The sequence below is a fragment of the Mirounga leonina genome, unplaced genomic scaffold (genome assembly GCF_011800145.1).
Source record: "Mirounga leonina isolate KUSES-001 unplaced genomic scaffold, KU_Mleo_1.0 Mir_95, whole genome shotgun sequence".
Lineage (NCBI taxonomy): Eukaryota > Metazoa > Chordata > Mammalia > Carnivora > Phocidae > Mirounga > Mirounga leonina.
In genome coordinates this window covers 4,797,807-4,807,176 of record NW_023270865.1, presented here as the reverse complement: position 1 = coordinate 4,807,176, position 9,370 = coordinate 4,797,807, and the positions used below count along the sequence as shown (strand labels likewise).

The 9,370-nt window shown below is 46.0% G+C and overlaps 1 non-coding gene across 1 annotated transcript; it reads left to right on the top strand.

Moving 5' to 3' along the window:
• The first annotated feature begins 4,642 nt into the window (after positions 1-4,642).
• On the top strand, positions 4,643-4,748 carry LOC118006316. Its single transcript, XR_004678042.1, has one exon. It is a non-coding gene; the product is annotated as a U6 spliceosomal RNA (small nuclear RNA).
• The last annotated feature ends 4,622 nt before the right edge of the window (positions 4,749-9,370 follow it).

Below are 9,370 nucleotides of genomic sequence, written 5' to 3'. Positions count from 1 at the left end.
GCTACCTGTCTGTGCTGCCCTCCTGACCCCCCTACCATCTCACACGCAGGGAATTTTCACATATGTGGACATACACATACAGAGTCGATCCTCCTTACTCAGGGACTCCATATTCCTGATTCACCTGCTTGCTAAAATTTATATCTCTCTCCGCCCCCCCCCTCCCCCAATCAGCACTTGTAACACTGCCATGGTCAATCAAGGGCACGTGTAGAGTGAGGGAAAGAATGTCACCCAATGTGCTCATTTCCAGCTGAGAGAGAACAAAGCCAGACTCTGCCTTCTTGTTTCAACACCCCCTACGCAAACAAGTGTCCTTTATGCAAGTCTACATAGTACCATGTTTTCCTCACTTGGGGGCCTTTTGTCGATTTCCCGATTTCAAGTGGCTCAAACAGTGCCCACGTGCTGTCTAGTGATCCTGAGGGCAAGAAGGCTATGATGTCCCCTACAGAGAAGGTGCGGGTTCAGGCATACGCTGTAGTGCTATTGACAGTGAATCCAATGTTAACTGATCAATTATATACATTAAATAAGGTGTCTTCAATAATTCATTAACAATAAAACAGAATTATATATCGATTGGTTGATGAAAATGTTATGACGAGAGACTCAGAGGAAACTAACCCTGCATCTTCTTTAGGAGCCATGGTTCAGGATTCGCTAATTTGGTGCGTGGTGCAGCTTTGTAGACATAATGTGAATAGTGAGTTCGGGCTGCATCTGACGTCACAGAAATCCGACATGTATCGTGTCCTCGATATAGTCGGGCGTGGTGGCCCTGTTCCAGTGATCATGAAGGACATTGCACAGCATCCTCTGCTCACCTGAATTCCCAACCTCAATCTCTGGAGCCCAAAATGAAGAGACTTACACATTTCTCCTTTCATCTCTGATTTTTTGTTTGTCCCGATTTGTTGGGAAGTGCAGGAACATGGCAGGTCTCTAACACTTGTTTTGTTCAATTTTGTTTTTATAATTTACAAGTGTCCCAAGGCTGACGTTAAGCCCAAGGACATGCACTGTTTGGGCTGTGCAGTGTTTATGAGACTTCTAAATTGGTTACATTTGGAAATCCAAAGATTTCACATAAAATGCTGAGAGGACCGTGCATGTACCTCTCCCTCCCACCTCCTTGTTACCGATCTCCCAGTCCAGCACCTTGTAAGTCGCTGAGCAACCGCAAAAATCAGTAGCTGCCCCCCATCACTGAGTGTAGATCTGTCCTCGTCATTCTCAGTCCCGACAGAGTGGAAGAGCTAATGAACTGCTTGGCCCTCTGGCTTTGGGGGAGTTCTCCCTCCAGTATGGTCTTCCTGGAACTTTCCTGATGGGGTTGATATGCTGCAGTAAACCACCCCCAGTTGGCTCTTCTGTGTTGTGCAAGACCATCCATAAAGCACACAAGGGTTTTCTCCCCCAGTCAACGAGACACGAAGAACTCCCCACAAGGAAAAAGAGGCAACATAGCCAGCACACGTGTCAGCCTCTGAACCATGTGCTTGTGCAACTCGCTTGTGCGTTCTGTACCTGCTGGGGGCCAGAGATACAGAAGCAACCCCACCTGATGATGAAGCAGATACACTCATCCCAACTTGCTGGGTCAGGTAGCACCATGTCCATAATGGAAAGTTTGGGTTCTAGGCATTAGAATACTGAATCTTGAGCGTCTCTCAACTGGAAATAGCCTCTTTTTTTTTTTTTTTTTTTTTTTGGCTGGAGATAACCTCTTTTCCCTACTTGTTTCGCTGTTCTCCACCTCCAGGCATACCCATGCCTCAGCTCCAAGGATGAATCTTGGCTGAACAGAAAAAGATGGATGAAGCGACAGCTCAATCTCTGAGACTGAGTATCAAGTCACCCTTGACATCCATTTGAGTCAGGACCCATCCACGTTCATGTGCATCTGGTATCCGAGTCTGAGCCGTTGACAGAATGTCTGTGTGGATGGCTGGGGGTTCCATTTGCCTCCTCTGCCTGCCTTACTTATCTTACCAGCTGTCCCACCCCCACCACCTCTTGCCAGAGGCCCTTTTGACAGAACTCCTGAATTCCTGCTTAGCTGTTCAATCTGATGCCATGTCCTGCAATGTATTTTTTAATTCTTTGTCATAGGTTTAGATGATCATAGAAAAGTTGCAAAATTGTGAAGAGTTCCCATATGCCCTTCATGCAATTGTCAAACCAGGAAATCAACACTAAACTATAGATCTTGTGAAATTATACCAGTTTTTCCTCAAACGTCCTTTTACAGTCCAGGATCCCATATTGTGTTTAATTTGTTGTGTCCTTCGTCTCCTCCAGCTTATGACAGATCCTCAGTCTTGTCTTTCATGACCTCCAACCCAGGCCCCCTCCGGTGAACACGCTTCAGCCTCTGTCCTCACTATAGCTGAATACCCTGTTTCCTTCCCCTTATCTACCATGTGAACTCCTAATCAGTACTCCAGATAATATTATTTAGGCACGTAATGCTAAGCCTCAGTGCCTCAACATAATAGCAATTTACTCTCACTTACTCGAGTCCTGTGTGGATGTTCCCGGTTGGGTGGCTCTCCTGAGCTCTCCTCCACGTGGTAGGGACATCTTAGGACACTGCTGTCCCCACCTCGTGGCCTCTAAGATCAGCACAGAAAAGAAGAAAGAGGAGAAGTATGTGTGGAAGCTTCCGTTGTTTCTTTAAATAGCACAAGCCACACAGGCTCGCATCATTGCTGCCCATGTTACATTGGTCAGAGCGAATCCAGATGCAGGAGAGAGGGAAATGCCGTTTCCTGTATCCCAGGAGGGAAATGAGGCAGGGTATTCAAGTTAGACGATTGTCTCCGCTGCTGGCCACCCTTTTGGTCATCAAACAGCCTTCTTTTTCTTCCCACATGCTACAGCTTGCTCACACTCTTCCCGAGAGAGAACGTGCACACCCGTTCAGTAACAGTAGCCAACTCCAGGCCCAGGATCTCTGAATGGATCTGGCCTCTCCATGAAGAACAGGGGCAGCGCTTTTGGTCTGGTCTCCTGTGACCTGAGGGATACTTGATTTGTCATTGGTTTCCCTGATATCCAATCAATAGTGGTGGATCGGGGCCGGGGAACTGCATGGACCCCTCCCTCTTGGAAAAAGGAAGTAGGGAAGTCTCATACCCATCACTAGCCCATAGATGTACTTTAGTCCTGCAGGACGGGTGTGGTGATTTTCTCTGCTCTGGATGCTGAGACCCCACAGTGACAGACCTCACCTTCTGGGGGCTCCTCCTTGCTCCTTATTTTGCAAGGCCACGTAAGAATGGGCTTCGGGGAGTGCATTCTCCTGTTGGCAACACAACTTTGGGAGCTCACTTCCTGTTTAGCAAAGACTGGGGCCTCAAAGTTTATTAAGTCCCAAACAACTGAAGGATTTTTTGGGTCCCGACTCATGGTATTCTTGGCAGTGCAGTCGTCTCAAAAACATAGTGACTTCTGATCTATTTGTACCAGTAACCATACCCCTTTCTTGGATGTCATTCTGGAACCTACTTCATTTCCCTGCCTCCTCACTGCTGTGAATCTGTCTCTCAACTTAACAGCAGCTGTCTGAGGCCACCGGGGTGAGTGGGAGGTCCGTGCGCTTACTCACACGTTGGCCCTGGGTCACTTTATGGACTTAGAAAGTTCACCAGCACTTAACGAGTTCAAATTATTTTTTATTCCCATACTTACTGGTTGGGGACTAGAAGGTTACCTTTTGCAACCCTACAAGGCCCTGAATTTCTGGACCCTATTACCTTTCATTTTCTGCTCAAAACAGCCAATTACTTCCTGAGCTCATCTCTTTCTTATATTGCCTTTCCAAACAGATCCACTTCCAATTAAAACACCTTTCTAATATTCCATTTTCCAAGGACTCCTCCTATGAGCCTGCAGTGATGGGGTCTGCCTTCCAAGTCCCCGCAGACAGCCATCTTGCCATGTTTTGTCAATACATAGCATCGATGTTCGGCCACCAGCGAGCCATGTGTCTTCCTCGCCTCCTGCCCAACTGCTAAGAAAATGGCCACATAGTTGTTATAGTAGCAACTTCCTGCAAGATACCACTTTCCATAGCATTCAATAAATCATGCTAGTTGTTGCAAACAACCCCCAATTCCAGTGGCTCCACAAAATAAATTCATTTCCCACCTTCCCCATACCCACTGAGGATTTTCCAGGTAGGGCACCCACCTTCAGACAATGACTCAGTGATCCAGAGCCTTCCGTCTTGGGATGCTGCTGTTTCCAGTATGGGGCTCCAACTTCTCACAGGAGAAGAGAGGAAAGGATCAGGTGTCCAAGATATTTTATGGGCCAGCCTGGATGTGTCATACATCACATCTGCCGGCGTTCCGTCAGTTGGAATTAGTTTTATGGCCTCAGGTACAAAGGGATGGTTAAGGTCATCCACCTGGGTGTCCAGGAAGATAATTAAATGGTTGAAAATAATTAGAATTATTTCTGGCACAAAGACTGGTCCGAAATGTCACCTGATATCTCTGCAGAATCAGGCATTTCCCTTCCACTGACACTGTGTCTTGTACATAATTTGCACCTGCCACTTTGATTAAAAATTATTTTATTGTCTGTAGACCCGCCAGGTAAGGAGTGCCTTGAGGTTAAGAACTGTCCCGTAGTGCTCGCTTCGGCAGCGCATGTACTAAAACAGGAATGACACAGAGAAGATGAGCGAGGCCCCATGCAAGGATGACATGCAAATTCATGAAGCGTTCCGTGTTAAAAAGAAAGAAAGAAAGAAAGAAAGAAAGGAAGGAAGGAAGGAAAGAAATGTCCTGTATACATCTCCGTAGCACCTGAGCCTGGCACACGAAGGTGTTGAGTGCTTGTCAAGAGAACGAGGTGACCAGAGGGAGGCCAGGCTAGGAGAAAATGTTGAGAGGCTGTTCCTCCTTGTAGAGCAGGATGGGGTTTCTCTAGTAGAAAGGGAAAAATTGGAGGCTATCATAAGACATATTTTCTAATAAAAATGAATGTAATGGGAAAAATTGGAGGCTATTATAAGACATATTTTCTAATAAAAATGAATGTAATATCATGTTCTTTTTTATTTATTTAAGTGGGCAACTTGTTTCCCCTTCTCTTTCTTGGCATTCACTTGGTAATTTTGCATTTCCCAACGGATTAGTCTCAACACAATGAAAGCTCCCAGTAGAGGCTATTATTTATATTTCTTTGAATAGTATCTCTTGTCCTGAACTAAATTGTTACTTATAATATGGAAAAAAAAAAAAAAGCCCATAAGATAGCTACTGGACGTTCTCAGGATTCAAGTTGCCACTCAGTATTGGAGGGGAGTCTGTCCCCTGGAGATTTAGGACTGTGCCCCAAGACTTCTCTATTTAAGGAGCTCAAGGTAGAAAACCTTCCTAGTCAGGCAGAACGGAGTCCAATTAACTGATTGAAATACACAGAAATACGGAAGAATAGCCCATTTGTTTGCTTTAATCTAAGAAACAAAGGGCCCCTGATGAGGCTGCACAAAGGGATTCTGACCATCATCTCAAATGTCTCTTGCTCCTAAGCTGGGGTGTGTGAATGAGGAGAAGGAAACTTCTCAGGGTCCTGGTCTGTCATCCAGGGAGCCCATCACCAGGAAGAATGTGCCAGGAGCTGATGGGTGGTGGCTGTGTTGGGGCATCACATTTAGGGGACGCCCTCAGAGGTGTGAAGAGTACAGTCTAGTATTTCTCTAAACAGTCTTCTAGCAGGTGCAAGTGTCTTGTTCTGAAACAATCAGCACGTTGTGACAATTTTCTGACAGGTAGATGTGAAGTGTCTTGAAGACGGGCCCCTTTTTCTAACTTGCCCCAAAGTGCCACCTGAGCTAGCTGCGGCCACGTGGGACGTCCCACCTCCCCTTAACTCTCCCTCCACAGTGTCTGGTTTGCAGAAGGGACTAGCTGTGCAAATGGGTGGCACACTTGTCCTGGAATCGACTCCTGGGAAGCTGGCCCCTGGTTGGAGTTCACACACCTGCCTTTGAGAAGTCTGTCCAGCACGAGGGCTCTCTGAAGAGCTCACGGAGTCACCTGGCTGCTTTCCTGGCCGCCTTTAACAGAAGGGCACTGGAACACAGCCCCATGAAAATCAGAGCATCAGAAATTGAGTGGACAGTAGGGTTCCCATCTACTTTTCTCTCCCCGGACATGGTTTCCCTAATATTAACATCTTCCGTTAGCATGCTGCATTTGTAATAATTGGAGATTTTAATAATACAGTAATAATTCAAATAGAGTGAAATGTAAATAGCATTTAAATTGAATAAAATAGATTAATATTTAAATGACAAAAAGAAATGATTATAATGAAATAATATTATAATAATACATTATTCTTTTTTTTTTTTAAGATTTTATTTATTTATTTGACAGAGAGAGAGACACAGCGAGAGAAGGAACACAAGCAGGGGGAGTGGGAGTGAGAGAAGCAGGCTTCCTGCGGAGCAGGTAGCCCAATGCGGGGCTCGATCCCAGGACCCTGGGATCATGACCTGAGCCGAAGGAAGATGCTTAACCACTGAGCCACCCAGGTGCCCCAATAATATATTATTCTTAACTGAAGTCCATGGTTTACATTAGTGGTCACTCTTGGTGTTGTACCCTGTATGGGTTTGACAAATGCATAATGATGTATCCATCATTCTAGTACCATACAGAGTAGTTTCCCTGTCCTAAAAATCCTTTGTGCTCCACCTGTTCATCCCTTCCCCTGACCCCCTTGGCAACCTCTGATCTTTTTACTGTCTTCATAGTTCTGCCGCATCCAGAATGTCATGTAGTTGGAATCATATAGCATGTGGCCTTTTCGGATTGGCTCCTTTCACTGAGCGATATGCCTTCAAGTTTCTTCCTGGTCTGTTTGCGGCTTCATAGCTCATTTCTTTTTAGCTCGGAATAATACCACACTGTCTGGATGGGCCACGGTTTCTTTATCCGCTCGCCTATTGGAAGACATCTTGGTTGCGTCTAAGTTTTGGCAATTGTAAGTAAAGCTGCTATGGACATTCGTGTGCAGGCTTTCGTGTGGACATAAATAAATGTTCAACTCATTTCAATCAGGTGAGTGCACATGTTGGATCGTTTGGTTAAAAGTGAGTTTAATTCTGTAAGAAACTGTCACGCTGCCTCCCAAAGTGATCACGTTGCCTTCCCCCCAGCGATGGACGAGGGCTCCTTCTGCTCCACATCCTTGCCAGCATTTGGAGTCGTCAGTGTTCTGGACTTGACTACTCTAATAGGGGTGTAGTGGCATCTCGTGGTGGTTTTAATTGGCGATTCCCTGATGACATATGATACGGAGCATTTTTTCATATGCCTGTTACCAGGTGTTTTTTCCTTCATGGGCCTAATGCAGACATTTCTTCCTCCAAGCAGAAAGAACTGGTTTATTGTTATGAGGGAAATACGTTTCTAGACTGGCTGGGCTAAACATTCCCTTAACACATCTTTCGAAAGTGATGGAGAAGGATACTAGTACCAAGTATCATTTCCTTTTTTAGATGCTTTCAAATTGGACAATCAGCGCTAAAATAGGGAATAATTGGGGCCCTCCTTAGGGGGTCCTGGTTGGGGATGGAGCTTTCTCAGCCACATGGATCCTTGGGGAACAGATTTTGCTGCTTTGCAATGGAAGGAAAGTAACCAATCCAGACTATTGAATACTTGGCAAAGAGTAAGATACTAATAGATTTGAGATGTTTCTACATTCCTGCCTCCCACATACGTAATTTAGGCCAGGCCAGCTGGATTTTAAGAGAGAAAGAAAAGCATTATCTCTCTGACAGAACCAGCTTGCTTTTAATTCTATCAAACAGAAGAAGTTTAGTGTCTGAGCTTGCTCCCGCATATTCTCCATAGGCCGCTACTTCCTAGGACAGCAACACTGAAGACCACCCTATCAGCTACAGTGAGGGACGCACAGAGGGGTGGCCCTGTCCCCACCGTCATGGGGGATGGTAATAACATGCAGACATCAGCAGGGATGGCGAACGTCTACAGATAAGAACGTGACAGCCGGGAGTATTGGTGTCCAGCTTGACTATGACACTTGGCTGGTGCAATCTCTAGTTGGACATTGGTCGTTGACACTGTGTGCTCTCAGGTGCACCCCCCGACGTGGGACAGCCTGACAGCTGAGTGGCTGTTGGTCCACCATCCTTAATGGGATCCCACAACAGTCCGTGTGCAGGCAGCAATGGTCCTAGAGACTTCGATTATTTTCCTCCTCAAGCACTGGGAATTAATGAACCCTTAGCTTTCTGAAATTTCTCTTTAACTCATTATGCCCAGGAATCCAGGCCCGACTCTTCCTAGTGCACTTGGACTTGTGCAGCTTGAACCATGAGCTTCTTGCTCCTCAGCCCCATCCTGGCCGAGCTCTGATGAGCATCGCTCTGAGAAGCAAGATGGGGAAGTGACACGTCTTTTCACGTCGTCTGGGGTTCATGTCTGACCCAAGGACCCTTCACTGATGGTGCTTTTCAATCAGCTCTGAGCATCACACAAAGTTTTCCCAAATATTCTCTTCAGAGCATAGAGTTTCAACAATCTCAGCCATTCTTTCTTCACCAGCTCTTTTGTAGATACTGAAGAAGCCATTCTTCCAGTGTGATCCATAAAGCAACCTGGTTTCCAGCATCCTCCTAAACGAAATGTCAAGTTAGAGAGGTACTCTGGCAAAGGGTTGACCAACGGCAGGACTCTTCTCCTACTGGGAGGTCTGCATCAGGCTTTGGAGGATGTGGGTTCCACCTTCCCCTTCTGCCACTCGGGGCAGAAACAATGCTCATCACAGGACTAGTGCATGGATGGTGTGGACGTCTGGTCTCCCTGAGACCCTTCCTCAAGCATCTATGCTCCAGGCCAGGTGGGCAGTCTCGTCTCCTCCCTCGTGGGAGAAGGAGGCCCACCATCCTTCCAGAATGCAGGTGAAAGGTGTCTAAGCCTTCATGCTCTGCCCCACAGACGGATACCTGTCTTTTTGCCCGCAGATGTCTAGACACACCCCTGCGGAGGGATTTTGTACTGCTCCATTAGGTATCTGTTCATTTTATAGAAAAACTGACTGCTTTAGCAGAACCAGGCATTGAAGAAATAATATAATATTTTGTTTATATATTTGACTGTGTTGAGGCTTTTATAAATGAAAGGTGAACACTGAAATAGTATCCTTGAATTCCTTTAGTCAGCAGGGATAAAAATATGACTTTCCAGCCCCATTTTCTTCAAGGAAAAGGGGAGAATGTCATTAAAAAAAAAAAAAAGCCCCAGGAAAGCGGTCTACTTCCAGCAATGTCTCTGCTGGAGCAGTTGACTGACGGTGTTCATTAGATCCTAGCACCCCG